Source organism: Ictidomys tridecemlineatus, chromosome 6, assembly GCF_052094955.1.
Source record: "Ictidomys tridecemlineatus isolate mIctTri1 chromosome 6, mIctTri1.hap1, whole genome shotgun sequence".
NCBI lineage: Eukaryota > Metazoa > Chordata > Mammalia > Rodentia > Sciuridae > Ictidomys > Ictidomys tridecemlineatus.
In genome coordinates this window covers 157,909,710-157,934,482 of record NC_135482.1, presented here as the reverse complement: position 1 = coordinate 157,934,482, position 24,773 = coordinate 157,909,710, and the positions used below count along the sequence as shown (strand labels likewise).

At 36.5% G+C, this 24,773-nt stretch overlaps 1 pseudogene; it reads right to left on the bottom strand.

Annotated features, from left to right (window-relative positions):
• Positions 1-20,514: 20,514 nt before the first annotated feature.
• LOC120888589 (thyroid receptor-interacting protein 11 pseudogene) lies at positions 20,515-24,474 on the bottom strand (annotated as a pseudogene).
• Between the last annotated feature and the right edge of the window lie 299 nt (positions 24,475-24,773).

Below are 24,773 nucleotides of genomic sequence, written 5' to 3'. Positions count from 1 at the left end.
TAAAAAACTTCTTACCCAGAAGAAAAGAAAGCTCTCTGGCATAAAAATCATGTCAAAATTGGAATAAAACACTGAAATTGCAGAAATTTGCCTGCATTGCTCAATTTCATAGCACAAGGTAATTTAGAGGCCGTGATAATACACTGTCAGTCTAAAATATAAATTTTCCAATATTTTTTCCCAAAGTAAATAAGTCAAGACACATCATCTACTTTGTTTGCTAATATTTATTCTTCCCCTGACATTAGTCTACATGGAATAGACCCCTGATCCCTGTGCTTGTGTTGGAGAAGCCTCCTTGAGGTGTTTTCAAAACCTTTTCTCCCTAAATCTATAATCCTTCTTTCTGTATGTGACATTCAAAAAACAGCAAGCCAAAAATTTGCATGAGTTGTTTTGTCTTCCATGAGTTAGCATTAACTAGCTGATGTACAGATCTAGCTCCATGTCAGTATGTCTACTTGGTGGAAAATATCACAAAATTTTCTCTTTGTCCACCTTTTCCAGAGACTGACAGCCACTTCAGTTGTCCATCAATCCTTAAGGTGAGAACTATCCAAGAGCATCCCCATCCCTTAAATCTACTTTTGACTTTGCTGGACAGCTAGATAACATAGGTATTATTTTAATTTGTGGTTCATACAAATTTGCATAAAACTCTCAATTCTCAGAAAGACCCATTTTTTCCTAACCCATAACTTATTTAGATTATTCATCTAAGCCTTTCAGTCTCAGTCTGTCCATGTAGTTTACCCATGCACAGGTAATTACACCCATTACAATTGGTGTAATTCCCTCATGTTTCTTTTATCTATTTGCATCAAAAATACCACTTCCTCATTCAGACTCTTCCTTTTTCTGTCCTTGAACATCCATAAATTGCATTACCTTCAGGTTCCAATTCTCAAGTTTTAGAACTCCAAAGCTTCATCTACTGTTCTAAAGTGAGATCCCAAACATCAAAAACAATTTCTTCATTTCCAACTGCCTTATGCAAGAGAATCTACCGTTACTTCAAAATGCTTCACTGAGAGAAGCTTTCTCTGGAACATTGTACAATAGACACAGTTAATGTTCTGCCCAGATCCTCTCAGACCTTGTTTTCTCCTTTCCAAGCAGCCCTCTCCCTTTTGAGGCATGATTTTACCTCCAATTGCTCTTATCTGAGACTTTCCTTGGAAGGTTTGCTATCCTCAAAAGGACTTTGCCTGGTACTGCAGTTTGGCTTTGCCCTTTTTTCCTTACCAGACTTGCTTCCCATTCTGATGTCTCCTAGGAAGCCTTTAATAATAAACAACTAACTCAGGAATCTCCATCTGAGTCCACTTCCAGGAATCCCTAAGTCACCTGTGGAAATAATCACACAATGCAATCTTCACTTTCTTTTCTTTCTTTTTTTTTTTTTAGGTGCCAACCAGTTTTATTTTTTACATATTTGAAGAAGTGATTAAAAAGACAATGTTAATCAGCTTTTTTAGTTGCACAATAATAATAGAGAAAGTAATGGTTTGTTTGCCAAGTTCACTTGGATGTGGGGCCAACTGCAATAAACTTCAAGAAAATTCTAAGTCTGTGGAACCTGGGCTTTAAAAAAAGCAGTTGGGCTGGGGATGTGGCTCAAGTGGTAACTCCCTCGCCTGGCATGCACTGGGCACTGGGTTCAATCCTCTGAACCACATAAAATAAAATAAAGATGTTGTGTCCACCAAAAAACTGAAAATTAATTATTAAAAAATTCTCTCTCTTCTCTCTCTCTCTCTCTCTCTCTCTCTCTCTCTCTCTCTCTCTCTCTCAAAAAAAGCAGTTGGATTTAATACTGCTCTTACATTCATGGCTCAAGGAAGCTGTAGTGTTTTGTTTCTTTATACGGCAGATATAACCATATTGGTAGGAACATATAACTTTTCACATAGACACCAAGAGACCAATCTGTATACACAAACTAAAAATTGAAAATGGATCCATTCAGACCTTACATTATTGAATCATATATAAAATTATAATGTGAATTTGTTGATAACTTCCCAGAAGACAGAAAAAAAAGTATTAAAAAGCGGTCTTCTTCATCATTCTCAAAAATTCTTCCTCATTTATTTCTCCATCCCCATCACAACAGCTTCATCAAGCATTTCCTGCAGTTCATCATCGGTTAAATTCTCCCCGAGCTCCTTGACAGCTCTCCTGATATTACTTAGTGTTATCCTTCCAGTATCATCATCATCAAATAATTTGAAAGCCTTCAATATGTCTTCTTTTTCATCTTTCTCACCCATTTTTATACTTATAATGGCAAAAAAATTTCAAAACTAACAGTGCCAATTCCTTCTTTGTTCATTTCAGCTATCATTTGTTTAACTACTTCTTTATTTAGTTCGAATCCTAAGGCCCACAATGCAATTTTCAATTCTTATTTACTTTTTTAAACAAACATGCCAAAAGACCCAAATTTTATTACATGTGTTTACTCCACCACTCAAAGTACATATTACCTATCAAAAACATAATAAATCACTATTTTGTATTATGAATCTTTTTTATGTTAATACCCTTAGGAACCACCACGTTGCTACAAACAACACATTCCATAAGTAAATCTTGCTTCTGTAACTCAAGGGTGAAAGCTTAGAATATTTTTTCAACTGTGTTGAGGACACATGACATTAAACGATTTACTAGAAGACTCAAACAACCAGACAAAAAGTTCATATTTGAGGAAAATCTTCTGGCTGCTTTCAATTCCAACTAGAAGACAAAGACAGGGAAAGGGACATGAGTAAATCATGTGCATATCCACAGAACTTATGTCATCATCTAATCATCCTTGTTCTCACAGACCATTCTGTCCTATCTTTTCTATGTTTAAAAATTAGCAGTTCCCCCTTTCCTCATTCGTGTTCCAGCTCAAGAACACTAGAGTAACCGCTTGATACAGATCAAGAGCTATGAACACAGAAAATGACAAGGAAAATGGAACTACAGGACAAAACATTGTAAAATATCATAGTATGACTATGCAGTTGTCAGCATTTATCACCACAGTTACAGACAATTTATAGAAACTTTAAAAGCATTTGTTATTGGGCTGGGATGTAACTCAGTGGTAGTGTACTTGCTTTCCATGGGTTCAATCCTTAGCACCACAGAGGTGTGGAGGGGAGAGTTCTTATTGTCAATACCAAACACTACCTTCCTGAAATCTTTATGATGTCAAAACTTAATATTAGTGATAATTTATCAAAAACAACAGTGTTGTGAAAATCGTTTTATTTTTTGTGAACATCAATTTAACTTTTTTTGCACTTGAACTGACAATAATCATAAACATTGATGTTGCTAGCCCTCAAAATTTGTAGCTTATATTAAAATAATTTTAAACTGCTACACAATGTTACACATGTGCAGAAGTAGGGGACAGCCATAGGAAATTTTTAATATCAACTTTTGTTATATAACCTCAAAAAGTTCACTAACATGAATTAGGTTTGAAAACAGAAAATTGATGATGAAAAACTCTTAAACCATCTCACATGTTATAAGTCCTCTCTGTTAGGTATCTGCAGAAATAAGAATGAGACAATTATTTCCATTCTAGAGGCCAACTTAGTTGCCAAGAGAGATACACTCATGTATATAAAAGACTCAAATAAATTGTAGAACATACAGTCACAGAAGAATAAACCAAGCCCTTCTTTTATTTTTGAAACACAAAATAAGGAGCAATATTTTCCAAACGGGGAGGGGTTGATTAAAAGAAGAGATGACTTTTGAAGTTTGCTTTAAAACAGATTCTCATTCTTAGAGTTCTTATGGTAGATGTTTCCTCTCATTAGTCTTTGAAAGCTCCTATTTATTCCCCTGCATCTCTGCCAGCTAACAGACAACTGGCAAAGAATAATGTTCTGATGTCTGTTGAGTGAATTCATGAATAAGATAACAAACAAATCAGTCATTCAAACACAGTTTCTACCAAAATCTCCCAATCTTTCTGAAATCTCTCCTAGATCTGATATTACTGGTGAAGTATTTCTTGATTAAATTTCTTGAAAATTGAACATTACAATGTCTTTTTCTAAAAATAAATTTTTAAAATCTTTCCATGGGCACAAATCAGTTTCATGAGTGAATAGTAAACATTTTTTTAATTAGAGTGTTATAGTTATAAATGGAAGTTGGGTTCATTTTGACAAAATCACACATGCATGGACTTTGATTTCCTCCAGTGTAATCACTTTTTCCTCCCCTTCTCCCTCCCCCTATTCTACAGATCTTTCTTCATTCATTTATTTTTGATTTGTGTTTTCTATATTTACATAAAGGTGCAATTCCTTTTGCTTTGTGTGTGTGTGTGTGTGTGTGTATATCAGATTTTGTTAAATTGATTTTTATTTTCTCATTCCCATCCTATCCTTCTTCCCTCTCTCTTAATCTTCTACTCCACTCATCTTGCCTATATCTTTATAATATCAGATCCTCCCATCACTTCTTTCCCTTATTTTGCTCTAGCTTCCACATAGAAAACATTTGATCCTTGATTTTCTGCATCTTACTTATTTCGCTTAGAATGATGTTCTCCATTTCCATCCACTTACCAACAAACACTGTAATTTCATTCTTCTGTATGACTGAGTAAAACTCCATTGTGTATGTGTTCCACATTTTCTTAATCTATTCATCTATGGATGGGCATTTGGGCTGAGTCCATTATTTGCCTCTTGTGAACTGTCCTGCTAGAAATATTGAAGTGATTGTACCTTTATAGTAAGTTGATTTTAATTCTTTTGAATAAATACCAAAGAGTGGAATAGTTGGATCCTATGATATGATGGTTCTAATTCTACATTTTTGAGGAATCTTTATACTGTTTTCCTGAACAATTACACTAATTTGCAGTTCCACCAAAAATGTATGAGCAAACCTTTTGTCCCACATCTTTGCCAGCATTTATTGTTACTATTCGTAGTTGATCACTGTCATTCACCACAGTGACACTAAACCTTCCTGTAATTTTGATATGTATTTACCTGATTAATAGAGATGTTGACTATTTCTCTTCTCCTTGACATCTGACCATTTTCTCTCTGGTAAGGATCTTCATAACTCTCTTGCTTGCTTACAATTCTAGTTCCTTATTTCAATTACTGGCAGACTATCCACCATTATCTCAAACTTAGTGTATTCAAAATGCCTGAGCCCTGTCTCCTCTCCAGCTTTCCTGATTCCTTCAATATTCTGCCATTTTCCAAACACTCAAACTAGAAACATCATAGCATCTGCCTCTGTGGCCCACACTCAGCCAGTCTCCATCAGCTCACACCCAGTCATTATCTTGGAATCACAGTTGCCTCACTTCACTGGGGGTCTTTCCCCCACTATCCACCTCTCTTAAGTCCACCTTCCTAATACAGGATCAGCATCAAACCTTTCCTATGCAATGAGCTTCAGCAATTCCCAGTCTTAGGGAATGTGAAGACCTCACTGCAGCTTTCACACATTCTGCTTTCTCCGCTGCCTGTAGCTCCTTATTGAACCACTTCCCAAAGAGACCTTTGCTTTGGTCAGGTTCCTCTTACAACAGGCTAAAGGATGCACTGAGGACAGACCAGGGTTGCCTAGAAGGCGAGTTTCCCTTTTTTTTTTTTTTTTTGGTACTGAGGGGTGCTTAACCACTGAGCCACAACCCCAGCCCTTTTTGTATATTTTACTTAGACAGAGGGTATCACTGAGTTGCTAAGTACCTTGCTAAGTTGCAGAGGCTGGCTTTGAACTTCCTGCCTTAGCCTCCTAAGCCCTTAGGATTACAGGTGGATGCATGACACCTGGCTCCTTCACTTTTAGAAATGCCCTGTGTCAGCAATTCTGTGCTGAAACTAACCAATACTCTATTTTCTCCAATTTGCTAGCCCACACGTTTCTATGCTTAGACCCAGAACTCACCCCCACCTCTGCTCTAGCATGAGCTCAGCTACCTCCTTGGGATGGTTGGTGTTGAGCCTGGATTTGCCCTTGGGGCTTTGTGCTTAGCAGGATTTACTCACTGCTCCTGTGGCAACTGCTCCCAGGTCATCACTGTATTTTTGGTGACCCAAGCTGTGGCACAAATCTTCCTTTTATTAGGGAAACACATTGTGATCATTCTTTTAGGTATGTTTGCAGTCGAGGTTTTTTTTTGGAATGCAATGCTGGAATGCCTCTCCCTCATCTTTTAACTATCTAAGTACATCCATTTAAAAAGCACAGCCTATGCTTCAACTCCTTTGTATATAAAATTCATCAGCACAGACACCTCGCCTGTGAAACACTGCAGCACAAGGGCCCAAATCCCTCATTTCACATTGAACTACACATTCTTTGGCACTTGCTGCTACTTTATGATTTTCAGTTTTGTCTCCCCAAGTATATAGTCTAAGCTCCCCAAGAATAAAAACCATGATGGGTATTCTGGTATTTCCCTGTAGGGCCTACCTTGGCAGGTCCACAGTAAGTGCTGCAGCAGAACAAGCTGGCTAATGATTTTCAAAGGACTCAAATATCTACTCTTTGTCCAGAACCTCTTGAATTCAATAGATGACAACTTGCCAATGACACAGCTTGGATCACGATCATCTCCCTAGGAAATTGTGGTTCATTAACCTTATTGGAGCCAGACCTAGATTATAAACACTGTTGTTATATACTTATAAATAAACTAGAAATACTGGGGCAGAGGGAACCAACAGAATTTAAAGAACTGAGATTCTAGATAGGGCAGAGGGGTGGGAGGGAAAGGCAGGGGCAGGGGATTGGCAAGAATGGTGGAATGTGATAGACATTATCATCCAAATTACATGTATGAAGACACAAATTGGTGTCAACATACTTTATATACAACCAGAGATATGAAAAATTGTACTGTATACATGTAATAAGAATTGTTATGCATTCCACTGTCATATTTTTTTTAAATCAATAAAAAAAGAACTGAGATTCTAAAGATAAAGCCATAGATTAAAAATATGATGACATGAGAGAGATCCAACATGGCGGTGGGCACGGAGAGATCAAGTCTCTGACCTCTTAAGCTGTGCAGGCATAGGGAGTTGTAAACTGTCTAAATGCTGTTTGATCAGGATCACTAGGCAATGCTGAGCTGATGTGGTTCTGGGGTGAACAGTCTGGGCCTCTCAGAACACACACCAAGCCCGGATCGGCTGAATTTAAGCTCCTGTTCGCCTGCTTCTCCCAGACAAACTGCTGTGACTCAGCACTAAACAATCCCGCTGAAACAACTGGTCGGCCCTTCTGATCCTACGGAGGTTAATGCCAACCGAGCCTTCATAGGCAGTGGCCACAGGATTGAAACGGGGCTTGGGAGAGACAGTCAGGACCCACCCGTTGCATTGGTCACCCGGAAAAGGGAAACGAACTGTTGCCATTTGCATGGGATTCCACCATGGCAGAGGACAGACGTCACCAGAATGCGGCGGAGGAGATAACTTCATTGAAACCTGCAGCTACAGGTGTGTAATCCCCTAACCTTCCCTCTCCACACAGTGGGGAAACCTTAAGGGCCCCTCCCAGCTCTCCTGTAAGGGCCCCTCCCAGCTCTCCCTTGAGCACAATAGCCAGATGGAGGGAATCAGGAGTGGCGCGGGACCTGCGGCGTGGAACTCCCAGCTACCTCTCCCAGCAGTGCTGACAACTGAGGTCTCTTGCACCAGCTACTGGGGGCGGGGCTACTGGAGGGTAAGCAAAATTCGCTGAGGATTCTCAGCCTCAAGCTCTACAAACTTAGGGTCTGAGGGAAAGGCAAACAGGGAGAGTGTGCCCAGGCATTCATGAAAACAGGACTCCCAGGAGCAGCAAACCTGGCGTGTAGCCAATGTTGTGGTGAGCATCACCAGTGAGCGGGGCCTGGCTTGAGGAAAAGTGGGGAAGTGACTAGACACAAGAGAAGGCCCTAAGCACTCAGGATTGGAGACCCGCCCAGTCTGGGAGGAAGAGCTGCTGCACAGTGATTGGTTCCCGCATATTGAGAGGAGAAGCTTGGCCCAGTGGGCACAGCTCCACCTACTGGAAGAGAAGTTAATCAAACTCTAAAACTGCATTTATTAATTATTTTTTTAATTTGGGTTCTTTTTTTCATTTTCATTTTTTTGTTCTTGTTTTTTAAATTTTTTTAAAAATTTTTTTCTATTTTTTTAATTTTAATTTTTTATTATTTTTTTTTATTTTTAAAATTTTTTTTATTTTCTATTATTTCTTCTGTCTTCATTTTTTTTAATTTTCTTATTCCCCCTTCCTTGAATTCTACCTGCTTACTCTCATTCTCTTTAGTGACTTCTTCCCTTCCCTTTTAATACCTTTCCTCCCAAGCATCAAATAAATTTATAGGAGTAAACAGTAACTCAGCAGTCAAACAGAACAAGAAGTAACATGAGCAGCATGAAAAAGCAAGGAAGAAAAGGAGTACAAACAATGCAGGACAGCCTAAATATTCTGGAGGACCTAGAGGCATCAGAAAAATGGTCATATAAAGAACTCAAGGAACACCTTAGACAGATGGAATGGAACCTTAAAGAGGATATGATACAGCAAATTCAAACAGTGAAAGAACACATTGAAAACCAATTATATAAACAGATAAAAGAAGAAGTTAAGCATCTTTATCAGGAGATAGAGATTATAAAAAAAATCAAACAATAATTCTAGAAATGAAGGAAACTATAAACCAAATTAAAAACTCAAATGAGAGTATCACTAACAGAGTGGAGAAAGTAGAAGCCAGAACATCAGATAATGAAGACAAAATATATCATCTTGAAAACATTCTAGCCAACTCAGAAAGGCTGATAAAAAAATCACGAGAAAAACATCCAAGAGATATTGGATAACATAAACAAACTTAAGAGTCATCAGGATAGAAGAAGGTATAGAGATTCAAACAAAGGGAATGAGTAACCTGCTGAATGAAATAATTACAGAAAACTTTCCAGGCATGGAAAAGGAAACGGATATACAAATTGTAGATGCATATAGGACACCAAGCATACAAAATCACAGTAGACCAACTCCAAGACACATTGTTATGAAGATATCCAATATACAGAACAAAGAGAAAATATTAAAAGCTACAAAAGAAAGGAGGCAGATTACATTCAGGGGTAAACCAATAAGGTTAACAACAGATTTTTCATCACAGACGCTGAAAGCGAGAAGATCCTGGAACAACATATTTCAAACACTAAAAGACAATGGATGCCAACCAAGAATTCTTTATCCAGCAAAATTAAGCTTCAGGTACGACAATGAAATAAAAATCTTTCATGATAAACAAAAGTTAAAAGATTTTGCAGCCAGAAAACCAGCATTGCAAAGCATCTTGAGTCAAACACTACATGAGGAAGAAATGCAAAACAATAACCAAAACCATCAGTGGGAAGTGCCTTGGTAAAGGCAGAGGGTGGGGGGAAAGCTAATCCTGGAGAAACAAACTAAATTTAAAAAAAAAGATAAATAATCAAACATGGCTGGAAGTACAAACCATATATCAATAGTAACTCTAAACGTTAATGGCTTAAACTCTCCAATAAAGTGACATAGGCTGGTAACATGGATTAAAAAAACAAATCCAACAATATGCTGCCTCCAGGAGACACATCTGATTGGAAAAGACATACACAGGCTGAAGGTGAAAGGTTGGGAAAATATATACCATGCACATGGTCCTCGTAAGCAAGCAGGGGTGGCCATCCTCATATCGAATAAAATTGACTTCAAGGCTAAGTTAATCAAAAGGGATAAGGAAGGACATTATATACTGTTAAAAGGAACCATTCACCAACAAGACATAACAATTATCAATATTTATGCACCAAATAATGGTGCTGCGACATTCATAAAACAAATTCTCCTCAAGTTCAAGAATCAAATAGACCACAACACAATAATTATGGGTGACTTCAACACACCTCTCTCACCATTGGATAGATCCTCCAAACAAAAGTTGAATAAAGAAACTATAGAACTCAATATCACAATTGATAACCTAGACTTAACTGACATATATAGAATATATCAACCATCATCAAGTGGATATACTTTTTTCTCAGAAGCACATGGATCCTTCTCAAAAATAGACCATATATTATGCCATAGACATTTATACACCACGGAGTATTACGCAGCACTAAAAAATGATAAAATCATAGAATTTGCAGGGAAATGGATGCCACTAGAGCAGATTATGCTATATGAAGCTAGCCAATCCCTAAAAAACAAATGCCAAATGTCTTCTTTGATATAATGAGAACAACTAAGAATAGAGCAGGAAGGAAGAGCAGGAGAAAAAGATTAACATTAAACAGAGACATGAGGTGGGAGGGAAAGGGAGACAAAAGGGAAATTGCATGGAAATGGAGGGAGACCCTCATTGTTATACAAAATTACATATAAGGGGTTGTGAGGGGAAAGGGAAAATAAACAAGGAGAGAAATGAATTACAGTAGATGGGATAGAGAAGATGGGAGGGGAGGGGAGGGGGGATAGTAGAGGATAGGAAAGGTAGCAGAATACAACAGTTACTAATATGGCATTATGTAAAAATGTGGATGTGTAAAGGATGTGATTCTGCAATCTGTATTTGGGGTAAAAATGGGAGTTCATAACCCACTTGAATATAATGTTTGAAATATGATATATCAATAGCTTTGTAATGTTTTGAACAACCAATAAAAAAAATAAGGAGAAAAATAAACACAGATCAAATCTCAGAGGAAAAAAAAATATATGACGACATGTCAGAAAAACTTATCCACCAAAAAAGTATTTGTGATGACAGACAAATGTAAATATTGTTGTTCTTTATTTTTTAATTTTTTTGTGCCAGTCCAAATCCAGGGCCTTGTGTGTGCTAGGCAAGTGCCCTACTCCTGAGCGACATTCCTAGCTCATGTGAGCATACTGGATGCATAGGCATTAATTACAGCTTGGGACTGCTGGAAGGCTCTTCCCTAGTATAGAATTTTCATTGAGATTGTAGTTAAAAGTTTATTTATTTGCAGAGTATCAATGATAATTCACTTTTTTAATATCACACTTATTTCATGGGTACACAAACACGGCTGAAATAAAATGAAAATGAAACCATGGAAACAAAGCAGTCTGAGAAAGAAAAGCAACTCTAAGTGAATGAGATGCCAGCTTCCTCTGGGACAGACCAGCCAGTCTAGTTTCCTGGCTTTGCGCCCCAGCCAGGCTTCTGTTGTGCCCAGCAGCTCAAGGGCTTCACCTTTCCATTTTAAATGTATTGCATCTTTCTCTCTAAGAGCCAATGTTTTCTGCTGTGTTTAGATATGAGTAGAGGGCAGGGGTGGCTCTGATATTGGGCCATAGGTGTAGAAGAAATATGTGTGCTGTACTCTGCCTGGAATGTGAGCAATAATTATATTGGGGAAGACCATTCTCATACCTCCATCTTCCCACCAGAAAATTCTGCAGAGGCTCAAATAAACCAGTTCTAGAAAATCATTTTAACTCCTGTCAGGCCTTGTTTCTTGTTATCATTTGAATGTTTGTTCCCTCTAAAACTCCTACTGAAATTTAATTGCCACTGTAACTACATTAAAAAGATATTTGAGAGATGATTAGGTCCTCAGGATTCTGCCCTCATGCCTGGGGCTACTATTACTATAGAAGAGTAAATTTAGATCTCTTTTGTCTCTTTGCCCTTCAATCTTAGGTGATTATATATATAATGAGGGCACTACATTGCTAGACCCTCTGGAGTCTTGATATTGGACTTCCCAGACTCCAGGTCAGTTAGGCAGTAAGTTTCTGTTCTTGACAAATTATCCAGTCCATGGTATTCTGTCAAAGGAGCCCAAATGGACTAAGATATGTCTCTTTAATCACTTGTGTGAAATTTTAATTAAAAATTTTAATTTTGCATATGTATGAACAAAACAACAAACGTTAGTATTATTTTAAAATTTATATTCCTTATCCAGAGGATAGAGATCAGTGGGCAGGAGCAAGGTTTGAAACAATTTCTGGAAAGCTGGTTGGTAACAATGTTACTTATCACAACCTTGATATCAACAGGGCACAGAAAGGTGAGTTCTTTTCCTACCTCTCTGGGCAGAAACATATAAGAAGGTGGATGCAGTTAAGAAAGATACATTTCAAAACAGACCACCAGGGCTGGGAATGTGGCTCAGTGATAGCTTCCCCAGTATGTGCAATGCCCCTAGGTTTGATCCCTGGCACCACATACACGTGGGTCATAGCAGACAACTTTTCTACAAAGATTATTAGTTAAAAACAAACACAAAATAATGTCATTTAACTTCTGTGATTCAACTGCAACCTTGAGGAGAAGCTACATACCTGTGGGACCTATCCTCCAATGAGCAACCTTGTGTCCCATCATCTGTTCCTAGCCCCTAAAGGCAACTGCTAAAGCTCTGCTTACTATGACTTCTGCTATTTACTCCCATATTTTGGAATAATATTTTATTTATTATTACTATTATTATTATTGTTATTATTTTATAGTCCTGGGAACTGAACCTAGGGGTATTCTAACAGTGAGCTATATCCCCATCCCTTTTAATTATTTTATTTTGAGACAGGGTTGCCTTGGGTGACCGTGAACTTCAATCTTTCTGCTGTCCTCCTGAAGGGATAGGTATGCACCACCACACCTGGTTTATGTTATCTTTACTTTTCAGAAATAATCTATTGACTTCCTACTATGAGAAGTAAGGATTATTTTACCTTTTTCACCTCAAATACATATCATTTTTTCTCCTCTCATCTTCCTAATAGAGTGGTATCATAAACAATAAAGATTAATTATTTAACTTGTTACTACATAAATATGAAAGTATGCTTCAGTGTGTAAAGAAATGTGTAATTATATACTACTATATATATTTCCATTAAAATAATACACATTACTATATAATTAATATACTATTTTATATAGATATATATTACTACTACATACTTTACTTTTTCATTTTCCTCACTAATCAATGTTCTATTTAAGGACTCTTCATTAATTCATAACTCTATTTTATGTATCTATCTCTAATTGTTCCACAATTATTCACCAAACCTGTGAGCTCTTCTCATGTCACCAGTCTATCACATTACTAGTTCCTTTCTATTGTTAAAAAAGACATCCAACTGGGCACCATGACACACACCTGTAATCCCAGGGACTTGGGAGGCTGACGGGGAGGATGGCAAGTTTGAGGTCAGCCTCAGAAACCTAGTAAGGCCCTAAGCAACTTAGCAAGACTCTGTCTCCAAATGAGTGAATGAATGAATGAATGAATGAGTGAATAGGCTGGCTGGAGATCTAACTCAGTGATAGAGAACCCCTGGATTCAGTCCCCATACCAGGAAAAAAATAAGATATCTACTCTTTCTAGACCCTGTGTCTTCCCTCTTCATTTTGGAGAGGTTGCTTCCAGGCCCCCTGCACAGCTAGGACACTCTGTCACTATCTTACTGGGAATTTATTACATTTGCCTCTTTCCTGGTTAAAGCCACTCTTTGTACCCATGTCTTCCTCTTTAATGGCTACCTCCTCTTATTGTACAGTGAGTTGCTTTCTGAGAAAGAATGCAATTTTTTTTTTTTTAGATTTGAAAATTGGACAGTGTTTTTACAATATTTCCTACCTGCACACACGACTAACAGTGTGCAGCTAGATATAAACTTTAGATTGGAAACGATTTTCCCTTTGACTTCTAATGCTGCCAAGAAGGCCAGTGCTATTAGGATTTTTTTTTCTTTCTTTTTAAAATATATTTTTACTTGTAGATGGACACAATATCTTTATTTATTTATCTTTATGTGGTGCTGAGATTCGAACCCAGTGCCTCACGCATGCAAGGCAAGTGATCTACCACTGAGCTACAACCCCAGTACTCCCATATTACTCCCATTAGGATTTGAGAGATGATAGTATGGAATGTTCTAGCATATTTTATATGACCTATTTTCCACTGCCTCCAACTTTGAAGATTTCATCATTGCTTCATTATCTATGAGTCTCTAAAATTTCAGGTGGATATGCTTTCCCATTTGTTACACTAATACCTGTTGTTCCATGAAATTTTCTTAAATTACTTTTTGCGTGTTTTTCTGCCCTCTTGTTCTCTTCCTAGAGTTCATATTAGATACAACTTCCCCATCTTCTTTTTTTCTATTTTAACTTTCTTTGGATTTTGGAAGTGTTCTCTAATATCCAATACCTTATGTGGACTTTTCTTAACCTTCTATCACTTTTTAATTTTCTAGAGATCTTCCTTGTTCTTTGAAGATTTCCTACATTAAAATATTATCCATTTTCAGTTCTTGATTTTAATATATTTTCTTACTTCTCTGAGAATATCAATTGTCCTATGTGAAATGTTTGTTTTGATTTCATCCATCATGTAAGAAGTTACCCATTAATATTTAAAATTACTTGTAAAAAAAGTGGCATTTTTGCACTAGGGTAGGGCTGGTGAACCAGCAAGTCTTTGTAAAGTTTTAGGGAAAGAACTTGATGGTCATCGTTATCCAAAGTATGCGTATGAAGACATGAATTGTTGTGAACATACTTTGCATTCAACCAGAAAATAAAATAAGAAGATGTTGTATTTAAATCAAAACAGAAAAAAGGAAATTTTAAAAAGTGGTTACTTTCTGCTCCATCTTTCTAAAGCTTTTGCCCTGTATCTGGAAATAGCCAGATGACTTAATCTCTAAGAATGTGTTTACATCATATTTAAACTATGTTTTTCAAAAGAATTGATGGGAACTCTACTTAGAATGTCCAGCAACCTGTATGTATTGCCATTTAATGAATGAATTTTCTCTCACTAATTATTTAGTTTTCTGTATGCTCTCTGTGGACACAGATAGAAAGATAAATAAAAATTATTCCCTCACAGTGATAAAAGGTAATTAAAGGGTTGCTTAATTTTCCACTGCCATCAGGAAAAAATCTCATGACCTTGATAATATGATACAAAATTGATCTTCTGCCTTTTCTCCAGCTTTCCTATACAGCCCTCCTAGTGTATCTAACCAAACTGAGCTGCTTTCTATTGATCCCCAAACTCTCTATCATAATTTCAATTTCATTGCAATACATTTTACTTTTCTTCTCCTTTAAAAAAAAATATTCTTGTCTTAGACACGGTACTGTCCAAAAAGACTTATGCTAATTTCCTGCCAAGAAGTGTATATATGTATACACACACACACACACACACACACACAGATGGCAGCTTCCTTGGATCCAAGTAAGGAAAGGGGTAGACTTTAACTTCATCTCTTCCTTGTATGGTCTCACTCCTGGCCTATCCTAAGCTGTAGGAGTCTTCATTATAGTTCCTGCCTTTTGTATGGTAGGGGAGTGCTGCTGTCCAGGAGCACAAGGTAGAGGAGAAAGCCAAGATGCCTAGGCGGCCTCTGTACCGACTTTTAACTAATCTTCTAAATTCTTGTGCCACCCACACATCAATTTCTAGGGCTACCCAGTGCCTTCAAGTCCTAAAGCAAACAAAGGCAAAAAAACTAAACAAGAAAAGCAAAGAAACACAGCACCAAATTTGACTTGCTCTTTACTGTTCTCAGGACTCAGGCTCAATGCTGTATGTTTTGCTGTGTTTTTTAGTCTTCTAATTTGTCTTTAGAATAGGCTAAACACTATAATCCTATGCTGACAATTGTCCTATCATTGATTTCCTGCTTTCTTTCAAGTTGACAAGTTTAGGCAAAGGCCATTTTTTCAATTCCATTTTTTGGGCTTGACAAAACTTTCTCCAAACAGGATTACAAACAAAGCTTTCATGTTAACACTAGGATAGATGATGAATCATGTAACTCATTGAGTCATGATTTAATGTTGGGTATTTATTTAATGTTGGGTATTTAACACTGTTTCATTTTAATTTGCTTTGTTTCCATGTAAGCATTAAAGTATTCTGTAGCCCAATATTACCTAAATCCTAAATCCTATGTTTCTAATTTTTATTGTTTACTGAGGATTCACTCTGTGTCAGGAATTTATCATATATTTTTCTTATCTTTATATTATTATTAGAAAATGAGGTTTTGAGGGCTGCAGATTTTGGCTCAAGCGGTAATGTGCTCTCCTGGCATGTGCAGGGCACTGGGTTTGATTCTCAGCACCACATAAAAATAAAATAAAGATGTTGTGTCCACTGAAAACTAAAAAAATAAATATTAAAAAATTCTCGCTCTCTTTTAAAAAAAAGTAAAGAAAATGAGGTTTTGAAAGAATAATTCATTTGCCAAAGATCCCATACAATGTTCAAAAGGGATTTGAAACCTGGTATAACCACTCCGAATTTCATGCTCTTAAACAATATGCTATACTTCTTATGAATAAAAATCATAATTTTGTTTGTAAACATAATAAAGTTTCTTTCTATAGTCATTGTGATGTGTTGACTATACATATTATGCACCAAATAAGTTTAGTATTTTAAAAATTGTAGAGCCATTGAATATGAACCTATTTATGGCACTTGACACCTCAATTTAGAGAAGGTATATTCCTGAGTTAATTTACTTTCCTTATATAAGGAAAATTGCCTTAAACATCTTTTCTAAGATTGCCTTTTTATTTATTTATCATATTGCTCAACAATATGTGCTAAGGATATGGTTACATTCAGCATAATGATTTTAAAGCTTGTCATGAGAGAAGAGAGCTAAAATATTCCTGTTGATGATTTGAAAAGAAATTTCTCAAGGCTAGGCCTTTCCTAGAGAAAGTTGATATTTCTGTTTTTAACCTTAATTTAAAAGTCTATAAACCCCACAATTTTCTTAGTTTTTAGGGATGTCAGTCTCCTTGTATGGCCCAAAAGGTTAATGAAAATACAGTTTCCCTAAAATCACAAACTTGCTGATTTTCTTGTCTTAAGGAGGTAGTTACTGATTTTAGTTGTATTTGACAATTTCAGATAATGTTGTTATCAATGGAAGCATTACTTCTGGAAAGAATGCAATATCAAGTGGCAGGTTTTCTTTGTTCTGAAATACAATGGATATAAGAAAGGAGGCCCCTACACATGAACCCAGGGACATCATCTCACTTGAGGACAGACTTCTAATTCTTGGCTCAAACCAAGCTCCCAGTTCAAGAAGGGCCCTGCACACCTGCAACTGGTACAACTCTAGGCAACTACATTTCCCGGAGACAGCATGACACCATCTAGTCTGTGTTTTCAGTCCTCCCTTCCCTTCCCTTTTCTTTCACCTCTCTCTTCCTATTCACATTCCATTGCCTTGTTTCTCAAAATCCTTGATCTTAGGTAACTGTCATCATTCTCCTTAGGCAGTTGGTTGATAAAGACTTACTTTTAAGCCAGTGGCATGTGGGAGCCAAACTGTACCAGCTTGTGAGAGATAACTGCTCAATATTCAGGAATTTTACAAACTTTCAACTTTTGGTAGCTGGTCATCAGCCTTGGAGGAATTGCTTATACCCAGGAAATCGGCATTGTTAACACTCCCTTCTGGCCTGTGAGGTGCTGGCTTATCTGCACACCACTAGATATTACACTGCCCAGGGGACTTGCAGTCTTAGTGGGTACTCCTGAAAACCTTAAAGATTCAAAACGAACTTCCATCTCTGAGGTTTCTCTAACAGGGAATATTTTCTAACAGGGGTAAGTGATAAAAATAATAGAGACATTGCCAAGGGTTACCACATAGGCACACCCCTAGATCATCTTGGTCCAAGTTGGCTCTACAGATACATATCACTAGGAGATATGGCAGGAAAAGGTCAGAAAGGCAATGCCTTTCTCGGTCAAGAAAGATTCCCAAAGATACATGTACACGTAACCATTACATAAAACAATTCTCTACACTGACCTGCTGAGACAGACTGTTTTCCCATTACTGACCAAAACAAAGATTGAAGCATGCTTTCCAAGAGAGGACCAGGCTTCTTGTACCACCACAAAGGATGTGGCGGTAACTCAGTCTGTGCACTGAAAAACTAAATTTATTCAATGCCAATTAAATAATCTAATGATTTCTAAAACTGAAAATAGGTCTTAATATTCTACTGAGATCTTCAAAAATCAAAACTTCTAGACTAGTGCCTAAAGAAAGGCCAACCTTTGTTACCTAAGTTGCACTGAACTGTACCTTATTCATAGCCCTCAATGGTGCTTAATATAAATTAGTCATCTTTTCCATGTATTTCTTTCCATGCTTCTCTAAGAATTGATTGTGTGCTAACTCTGTACCAGTCACTGTCATGGCTATACACAAGAACATTTAAGTTATAGTCCCACATTGGGTTTCAGAAGATTCTGTGCATTTCAAAGATAGATGGTGAAGGAAGTACTACTGAAACCCCTCATAGAGATTCTACCAGTAATATACAGAGAAATCACTTTCTGATTTGCTCACTATAATTAGAAAATGACATTTGAAAGTTATAACCTTTTTCCTTTTTGGTCCCACAATAATAGTCATCAAAGCCTTTGAAAGTATATGATTTTATTTCTAAGGAAAAAATGTGATGTAGCTTTATAGCATTCTTGAGAGGAATATAAATGTAACAAATTAAAAATATACTTTACAGGGAATATCATAAAATATAGCAAGAAAAATTTTGGTTTATAATTAACCCATGTTTCTGAAAATATAGAGTAACATTTTAATAAAAAATGGATTTTAAATAATGGGTTCTAGGAACTGCAGTTATAGCAACACTTGGATATATTTTTATACTTGTTTGCTATTGGAAAAACACGTTTCTGTCAAAGCACATCAAATTCATGAACACATTTTATATGGAGAGCTCAATAAATATCCTCTTGCAAGCTGTACTAATTTTAAAATATGATCAATAATGGAAAAGATTCCACGAGCTTCTGGAAAAAGGTAAATTCATTTCAGCTGTTTGGGGGTGAAATAGTGTGTAGATGTCTATTAGGTACATTTGATTTATAATATTAAAGTCAAAAAAATCCTTATTAATTTTATACTTGGATGACCTGTCAGGTTTTCTGATCCAATCCATTAATCTGGGTCTTTTAACTGAGGAATTGAGGCCAGATGCATTCATGGTTATTATGTATATGCGTTTGTAATTTTCTGATATTTTGGTTTGTTTACTACATTTAATTCTGTCTTAATTTTCATTTAGTTGGTTGCTCTTCTCATGGTCATCATCTATTTAGGAGCTTTGGGAGTTTTTGAGATATATCTTTGTGCAGTTTATCTTTGAATATTCTTTGTAGTGCTTCTTCGGTGATCATAAATTCTTTTAGCTTATCCATATCATGTAAAGCAATTCTTTCTACATGGATTTTGAAAGAGCTTTGCTGGATTTAGAAATCTTGACTGACAAATTTTTTTCTTTAAGAGTGTTCTTCAATATCTCATTCTAGGCCTTGTTTTTCTTTAGGATCTGAGTTTAGAAGCCAGAAGTTAGCCTTTGTGGCTTGCCCCTAACTGAAACTGATGGTTTTTTCTTGCAGCTTTTAGTGCTCTTGCCTTCCTTTCTATATTAGGTATTTTAATTATCATGTGTAAAAAAACAAAAAGTTGAAACTGAGAGAAAATTTTTAAAAAGGAAATAAAAAGGAAGAAAAGATGATATATATTTATAGCTACCAGGTATTTTATCTTCTCTTTTTGATTTTTGTAAATTAAGAAAAAAGATAAATCAAAAGTTACCAGCCCAAGCTAGATGAAATCAGAGAAGAGAAAAAAGCAGATCATACAACAAATACCTTTCTGACACCTGGAGCTTCCAAAACCACTAAGAACACTTTCATTAAAATTAATTGTATGAAAATTTATATTAAATTATGTAATGAATATTAATTAATCAGATTTCTATTAAATTTTATTTAAATTCATTTCTTTACATTTTATTAAATTAATTTAAATAAAATTTAATAAATTTTTAAATATAAATTATGTTATAATTTAATATAAATTAATTTTATTAAATTAAAAAGCAATACAAATAAAATTTTAAGTGCTACATCAAAAAATAAAGTTAAATTAAATGTAATAAAACTATTATAAAATTATTAAAATAAATTTAAATTAAAGGTGATAATATTAATTTATATTTAATTATAATATAATTTATATTTAAAAATTTGTTTCAGACTAAATTAATTTTAATAAAAATGTTCTTAATGGTTCTAGAAACTACGGGTGTCAGAAGCAATTGCCATATAATCTGCTTTCTCTCCTCTCCAACTTTCACCCAGCTCAAGCTGGAAACTCTTGATTCATCTTTTATCTTAATTTACAAAAATAAAAAAGATTAATTTTAAATACACTTTTTGATAACTCAGAGAAGCGTTTAGATAAACAGTCCAGATTTTAATGATATATTCTTACAAATAACTTTTCTATTAGAAATTATTGATGTATTAAGACTTTTGGTTTGACTTACACTTAATGTGTAGAAACCATTTTCCTTATGGACATATTTAACACCTAGAAAATTAAATTTTACCTGAAGTGACTTTGTAGCCAATTGAAATAGTTAAATGCATAGGTTTTGATTAAAGAATTTTGATAAAGAGAATCTTAGAATTGAACCACTAAATTTCATATTTGGGCCCTCCAAGTGTAATTTTGTTTTAGTAGTTGGACAATGTTGAACAAAAAGTCCTGATAAAGAACTATTAAGCCTAGTTTGTTCATCTGGTCTCAAGGGACACTTTTGGATCTTCTCACTCAAAATGGCTATATTTAACACCAAGAAAATTGAATTTAACCTGAAGTGACATTGTGGCCAAATGAAGTAGTTAAATGGATACTAACAAATAATCCTTGTCCGCGTCTTTCTGTTGGATAATTTGAGTGAGTTTCTCAACCTCATCTTTAGACAGCCGATTCATCTGTTTGGTTAAAGATATATTCTTTGAATTACAAAGTTGAATATCAAGTATTCGTTCTTTGATTCTTTTCACAAATTTTTCCATTTTGGCTTTACATATGGCATGGTTTTCACTCCCATTTTCTATATTAAGGCTTTTCACTTTTGTTTCTGGAAAACTACCAGAATTCTCTGTTTGAATGTCCTGTCTCTCTTCATGCCCCTGGGCTTTTATTTGTTCGATGGTTTTCTGCAAATTCTTAATTTCCTTGTCTTTTTCAAAAAACAGTTGGGTATGTGCTGCCTTCATCTGCTCATACTGGTATTTAAATTTATCCATTTCTTCCTTCTGCTCCTGTAGAGACTGAAGTAGTTGTATTTGACTCTGGTTTTGATCTTCAATGACCTTTTGATGATGTGTAACTTCCTCTTCCAGATGATTCTTGATGATATTCAGTTGAGATACCTCAGATTCTAGTTCTGTGATACTATCGAGGGTTTGAGGCTCTGCCACAGCTCCAAGTGGATTCCGCTGTTCCCTAAGTCTTTCCAATTCTTCTTGCAGATGTCTGTTTTCTTCTTTCATGGAGCTAAGACTTCTGTCTTTTGCCTCTATGGTCTGCCTTAAAGTTTCATCTTGTTTTAAGGCCTGAGAACACTTATCTAAATCCTTTTGCAATTCTGAACTTTCTTGTTTGAGGTGACCAATAAAAAATTCTTTCTCATTTACAAGTTGCATCAATTGCTTCTGTTCTTCTAAACAAGATGCCAACATTTCCTTAGTTTCTTTTTTATCAGTAGCCATTTGCTCAATATTCTTCTTGAGTCCTGCTATTTCAAAGTCTTTCTCTTGACGGAGTTGCACTACACGCTCCTGTTCCAGCTGTAAGGCAGAGGTATTCCAACTACATGCATTTGAGAGTTCCTGAATAGTCTGCCTGTAATTGTTTGCCTCTTCCAACAGTCTCTTTTTGGCCTGATATAGTTCTACTTGTATCTGTTCTTTCTCTGTTTTCAGAGTCTCCATAATAGTGTCTTTTTCTAGAGAAATTTGGTTGTTACCAGCAATAGATTCTTCCAACTGATGCCTTACATCTTCACATGCTGAAATCAACTTGTCATTTTCCGTTTTCAGATCAAAAGCAACTTTCTTTAAATTTTCATTGAGCTGTTCTACTTCTGCAAGATTTTGCTTCAAGTTAGTAATTTCGACTTCTCCTTCTTTAAGCAAGTCGTCCTTAAAATTAGAGTCTTCATTAACAGCACATCTTAACTCGTTCTGAACTCTACATAGTTCCTCTTCCTTTTGGCTAATGTATTCCTTAAGTTCCAGGTTTTCCTGCTGGATGTTTAAACTACATTTTTGTGACTGACGTAGCTGACCTACTAAATCTTTGACTTTAACTTCAAGCTTCTGCTTGGTTAAAAGCAAATCACAGAGGCTCAGTGCACTCTGAGTTAACTTTTCTTTCTGTACATGCAACTCTTTAATTATGCCCATTTTATCCTTCTCAAGTTGATGAATTCTCTCTTTTTCATCATCCAGATCTTGTTTCAACTTCTTGATTAGACCATCTCCTTCATTTTGCTGTTTTGATAGCTCATCTATTATCAAATTCATGTGCTTTGTGGCTTCCCGGTGTTCATTGTACAAATATTGTAACTCAGTTATCAGCATTTGCTTTTCGTTAATACTCTCATACAGCTCTTGCTCCTTAGCCTCCAAGTTCAGTGTTAAGTCATGTATTTGTACATTCAAATTCATGTCTGTTGAAGCCACACTTCTAATGACTTCATATTCCCAGCTCAGTTTGCAAAGTGATATCTGAAGTTCTTCCTTTTCTTGACTCAATAATGACTTCTCTTTTTCTAAAACTTGGACATGCATTTGAAGTTTCAGATTGTCTTCAGCAAGGCTGGTATCCTGTCTTAAATTAGTCAGTCTCATTCTTTCAGCATCAGACAGGGCTTGTTGGAGTCTGAACACTTCTCCCACTGATGAACTTTGTGGAGAAATTATTCCCTTTTCTGCAGCAGGATCACTCTGCTCCATCACAGAAGGCTGCAATTTACTACATAGCACTTTCAAGTTTTCACACTCTTCAATTATTTGTCTCTTTTCCACACTGAGCTGCTCCTTTTCTCTCTTCAGGACATCTCTGTCGTGTTCTACAGAAGATAATTTTTTCTTTATGACTTTGATTGTATCCTCAAGTTCTTTTATTCTTCTTGTGGACTCTAGTTTTTCAGTTTGTAGAACCTGAATAGTGTTTTGCATCTCCCAGACTTGAGACTGATCAGTGACTGTAACTCCTGAGTCACCTTGGTGTAACAGCTTTTCAAGTTCTGCGATCCGTCCTTCATAGTCATTTGACTCCTGTTGATGCTGGTGATTTAACTCTGCCAGTTTCTGTTGATGTGCATTCTGCAAAATGGACATTTCATGTTGGTGATGATCCATGTCCTGACTTCGGTTTTGTTCCAGTACCTTAATTTTATGGTGTAGTTTGCTGATTTCATTTTGATGTGAATCATTTGTTCCTTGTACCTGCGTGTTACGCCTCCAATGGCCAACTTCACATTCAAGTCTTGAAACTTCATTTTTCAATCTGTTTATTTCCTGTTTTGATGAAATTATGTCACTAAAGTTCTTGGCATCATCACAGAAAAGTGACATATGATGGCTGAGTCCATAACCGAATGAACAAGGTGCGCTGGTTGCTGGTACACCACCCGCTCCTGAAGGTACTGATTGAGCAGCTGACTGCAGGTTCAACACCTGCTCCTGTAGTGCCATCTGGCTTGCTTGAAGATGGCCAATGTCTACCTGTTTCTGTTGCAGCTGATTTTGGTAACTTGTAGATTGAAGGTTTATTTGAAGCTGCGATGCTTCATCCTTTTTTTCCAGATCAGTACAATACTTTTTAAGTCTTGTATTCTCTGATCTCAACCTTGATTCTGTGGTTTCGATTTTTTTTCTTTGACAATGAAGTGAACTGTCTTCCACAGCTTTGGAGACCTCCACAGGCATATCTATGGTGCCGCTGGAGACTTGGCCAGTGGGGGAAGCCAAGCTGCCTCCCACCTGACCCAAGTACTGGCCCCAGCTGAAGCCTAGGCCTCTAAACCACGAAAACATTGCTATAGCTTCAGAGAGCCCTCAGCTCTGCTCTAAAAACCGCTCTATGACCATCCACCTTCTAGCTGAATGTCCTGGAGCGTTGTAGGGATCAATTATGACCAAAGCATTTAGAATTCTGGAGAGTTCAGGGTTCCTGCCACCTTGGCACTCTGCCTTAAAGGTAGAGGCCTGGCCTAAACTTTGACTAGAATCTTGCCACTAAGGGCTCAGTCACCCCCGCGGGGCCTCTTACTCCCTCCCTGGACTTTCAGCCCTCTGGTTGGGTGACTTCTCCCTCAGAGTTAGTGACTCCCCCAGCTCCAGCTGGTCCTGCCACCTTCATGCTGGCCTCCAGAACATCTCCATCTGAGAGACTTTACCCTGTCTTGAAGGCCTGAAGTTGAAGTTCTGTCCTCAAGGACTCAAGTTTTCTATGAAATCTAATCTATTGGTGATGGTTTCCAGTGGAATTTTCTTTTTTTTTTTTTAATACATGACAGCGGACTGCATTACAATTCTTATTACACACATAGAACACAATTTTCCACATGTCTGGTTTTATACAAAGTTTTTGCACAACATGTACTTTGTATAATAATGTCTTCATACATGTACTTTGTATAATAATGATCATCACATTCCACCATCATTTATAATTCCACACCCCCTCCCTTCTTTTCTCACCCTCTCTGGCCAATCTAGAATTCCTTTATTCCTCCCATGCTCCCTCTCCCTATCCCACTATGAATCAGCCTCCTTATATCAAAGGAAACATTT